Source organism: Perognathus longimembris, chromosome 8, assembly GCF_023159225.1.
Source record: "Perognathus longimembris pacificus isolate PPM17 chromosome 8, ASM2315922v1, whole genome shotgun sequence".
Taxonomy (NCBI): Eukaryota; Metazoa; Chordata; class Mammalia; order Rodentia; family Heteromyidae; genus Perognathus; species Perognathus longimembris.
In genome coordinates, this window is record NC_063168.1 from 41785316 (window position 1) to 41790036 (window position 4721).

Here is a 4721-nt window from a genome sequence, read left to right on the forward strand (position 1 = left end):
CCGGGGACGAGCTTCACCGACAGCTGCTAAGCACTGAACATGTTAAACTGGAATTGACAAATATTGCCCGAGGGAGATTCTACTGTGAATGCTGAAACAAGATGAAGGCCATTCAAGTTTAAGCAGTTATTCCAATCTTTTGGAGCCCCATCAGCTTGTGTTTGAGTTATGTGACTTTTCTTCCAACTTGTGGTCTTAAACTTTCATTTTACAAAATCCAGAAGGAAAATACAAAAGAAATCAACACAATGGAGGTCATATTAAACAGGAGTTAGCATATGAAGCAATAATTAAGATGAAGGAGAAAGAAAGCCAGAACATTAAAATGGTACAACTTGCTTTGTTACTTGGAACCAGTTCTACTTTAGAAGTTAGGTAATATATACAATTATTTTCAAGTAGATTACTTAGGTTGCTCTAACATATCCCTCTCATCAGTGCACTGTTAAGCTAGTCAAAACCTCTACACAGGAATAGTTCCCTTACAATAGCAGCACACACTACCGCTACCTGCAAAGCTGTCAGTCTCAAAAGACTTAGTGATAAAAGGAAACAAAAGTGAGTAAGTAACATATTAACGAGAAATAATGGGAATTAGAAGATTCATGCAGTTCAGCTCTTTTAATCAGCCAGCCAGCTTGCTAGCAACGAGGGATGGTTTCCGCTGAGGAAGGTACTGTGGAGTGGGAATGTGGTCCCCAGTGACCTCTGTCTTATCTGGAGCTGCAGTGGGCAGTTGCTTGTTCTTCATCTTTGCTTTAGCCATGTTGTAATCTCCAGAATCAAAATATTTTTGCCCTTTCTGTAATTGTTTCTTTAAAAAAACTGAGACGCCAGGTTTTTGTCCCAGGTGAGGATATCTTGCTTTTAATTTTGCTTCTTCAGCTTTCTCTGGACTAGTCACTTATCTTCCATTTCCTTCTGTTCCTCTGCCGAGGCCGCCTCAGTGACTTCCGCGGACATGATGCTCCCTCTTCGCTCCTCCACTCGGCGACGTCTCCTTTTACACCACATTTAAGAAAATCCATTTGTCCACTGAGTATCATCTAGGATGTTCCCATACCTTGGTTATAATGAATAGAGCAGCAATGGACGTAGTTATATAGGTGACTTCATTTGTGTCCTGACATGAAATCTTTAGGATACATGCCCTAGAGTGGTATTACTGGATCATAGAGTTGTTCTATGTGTAGTATATTGAGGAATATAAAAACTACTGTCCAGAATGGTTGAACAAATTTACATTCCCACCAACAAAATATTAAGGTTCCTTTTTCCTACATCTGTGCCAGCTTGTATAATGTATTTTTTTCAAATTTTTATTATCAAACTGATGTACAGAGAGGTTAGAGTTTCATACATTAGGCATTGGATACATTTCTTGTACTGTTTGTTACCTTGTCCCTCATACCCCCCTCCCTCCTCCCCCTTTCCCTTTCCCCCCCTGAGGTGTTCATAATGTATATTTTTGATGATGATGGAATCTCAGCGTGGCTTTGCAAGTTGCATATATATATATATATATATATATATATATATATATATATATATATATGCATGCAGAGAATCAAATAGCCAACACATTATGTATTTTAATTATATTAGAAGTAACCAGGAGACATCCTTGTATATTTTAGTTTCCATTAAAAAGCATCACCTTCTTTTACTATAAGTCTAATTGTATGAAAGAATAAAAAACACAAATACACATTTGTTTCCCTCTGATGAATGAAAGATTGTCAAAGTGCTGCAATATTTGATTAAGACTGAATGTCTTCTTTTAGATAAGTCCTACTTCAATGGAGTAAATATGAAAAAGAAAAGTAGGCACCCCCTATGCAGTGCAATTATTTTGAAAACTCTGTACTAAAAGTGATTTGAGTTGAGTGATATTATACCTGTGATGGAGAAAAGGAATGAAATTCCATGATATCTCTTGATAACCTTTGTCTGAATTTGTCTGAATTCTCTATAGTCACTTTGTCTTATTTTATCTATTTTAATGTTCACTGAGGCTGCTTTTTCCCTTAAGAAATATATAACATGCATACAGATGAATAAATGATCTTTGTTCTTAGCCATCTTCTAGATAGACAAGCTATGACTCATTGGTTTAAGATGTTTCTATGGTCATCAAATGAAGAAAGTGGAACTCAAATCCAGGCTTGCAAAATATCTAAGCCCATGGGAGTTCTACTGCAAAATAAAATTAAAATGTATTTCCTCCATTCCTTCTCATTGCAAATTAATCTTCTCCTTGGTGAATTGTTCTATGCTATGACAAAAGAGTGTTTAACTATGGGAATTTTAATTTGTTATATATCTTCTGTATGATTTTTTGTGGGAAGCCAGCTGGAGTTTTGAAATTGGTTATGTTGTTTGTGACTCAATTATCCTCTTCAGCAAATATTATTCATGGAGTTTCCCCTTGCCCTACAAATTGAGCCATATACCATCCACAGAAAAGTGCTTGCCCTAGAGGAACTCAAGTAGGGCAGCTCTAATAGTCTATTTTGTTTTTTAAAGTGTCGGCATTCAGCTTATTGGAAGGTACATGATAAAACAATGTTTTGCCTTTTTCAGTAAATGATGCCACATTTCTTGTTGTTTTCCAATTTTCTGGCTCTCTGTAGCACTCCATGACTTCCCAGCTGTGATGTGACTGCACTGGGAAGTTCATTAGTCAATCCCCTCAACGCCCAAGGATCCATTTTATTAGGTCTTGCTGGTTTATGTATGTTCACATTTAAAAAAAGTATTCCCTGCTGAGTTTTAGGCAGTAGTTATTCTTTCATTTCTTTCCTATTCTGTAAACTTCATTTTCCTTACCATATTTGATTTCTTATGATGTTACATAGTTTCTAGATTTTATTTTCTTCTTGTTCCTGTGAAACCAGAGCTTTAAAAAGATTAGATAATTTTCCCATTGCTTTAGACTAAGTCTTCATTTCTATACTTTTTTGCTATTGGAATCTATGATTTGTAATATTACTTTGGATTCCATGATTGTAAAATTCTCTTTTCCCCTTATCCTAGATTCAGTACATTTTTTTCTGTTCACATTTATACTTCTTAATTAGTTATGTATATTGGAGTCTGACTTTTTACTTCCTAGCATATAGATATTGCAACTGCTGACGTTTCTGTTTGCGTTCTTTGCTATAGCGCTTAATAGAATAATATCAATAAATTTAAAAAAGTAGTAAATTGTATGTGAATGCATTGTGTGTGTGTGTGTGTGTGTGAGAGAGAGAGAGAGAGAGATAGAGAGAGAGTGTGTGTATTGAAGCTATAATGAATAGAAAAGCTATAAACCCAGAAGGGTCATTGTTGACCATCCTAAATTCAAGATCCAGATGCTTAAATTTTATGATTCATAAAGATTGTTCCCTAAATGTCCACTATGTTAGGCCTCTTTGACAAACATCCTGTACATACAAAGAGAAAAGGATGCCAGTTGCAGAAGTTACACAGCAGAAATGTACATGGCTTATATCAAGCTGTGTTCCTGACCTCATATCATGGAAATTAGCCTTCTATTCAAAAAATTATTTTTGAGAACCAGCTGAAGTTAATTTCAATTGAGATTCATGTAAGCAGTCTTTAAAGAATTGATAAGCTGGACTTAATTAGAATTCAGAGACATGATTAACAAAAAGATTGTTAATTAAGGAAAACAAAAACAAAACATCACCTTGAACATATTTCTTATTTACCTGAATTACGTCTTCCTAAAATTCACACATTGAATTCTTTACTCCTGATATGACTGTGATTGAAGACAGAACCTTTCAAGAAGTAATTAAAGTTATATGAAACAGATTGGGTAATATTAATGTCCTTATTAAAAAGACACAAGGTCTGAAGAGAGTGGCCACACAGAGTGATGTAGTGTGTGTTCAGTAATGCATTGTTAACAGGATATCTTCAAAAGGGAAAGATCTAATAGTCACTTCAATTACACAATCCAGATGGAAGACCTTCTATGTATGTTGAAGAACTCAGTAGTACTTTACAAAAATTTCCACTCACTGAAGTAGTAGCAGTTAACCAACATTAAATGCATCACGAACTAATTGCAAGATGGCCAAGGTGCTTGTTTAGAGAGCATGTGTCTGTGAATTTCATTTTAATTAGGCTTAATGAGGCTATTACCTCTATGTGGCCACATGGTCATATTTCTGGCTAAAGGACACCAAAGCAGATACAGTTCTGCTCAATTTGAATCAAGATTACTCTTTTCTAGGAAGAATTCTCCTCAAGGTCAGAAACATACCAGGAAAGGACAGAAATGTAAAAAAGGAGTTGTGATGAAGTTTTTTTCTTCTAAATTTTTTTTCCTGGCTAAATAGCTATGTTCCTCCATTATTTATCCTTACATTCCTCATGAAATGGAATCATTTTGCCACTCTAATACTGAAAAAATCCCTAGGTGATAATATAACTCCAGCGATTTGATTATTTCAGAGATAATAATAAAAACTTAGTCGAGCCATAAATGGTAGAAAGACAGGGGTCAAGGGAAGGAGACAATAGACAGGTAAACACAAATTCGATTATAATTACAATACATGATATGAGCTAATAAAAGCACAATGACAGAGATCTGTAACAATAGCAAATTACATTGTTGATTATGTAAGATATATATGTATACATATATATATATATATTCATACTGAATAGAGTTTAGCTGATTCAGTTTGTACCTAGCATGTATT

The 4721-nt window shown here is 34.9% G+C and overlaps 1 pseudogene; it reads right to left on the bottom strand.

Annotated features, from left to right (window-relative positions):
• Nucleotides 1-606: 606 nt before the first annotated feature.
• LOC125356898 lies at nt 607-973 on the bottom strand (annotated as a pseudogene).
• Nucleotides 974-4721: the final 3748 nt, after the last annotated feature.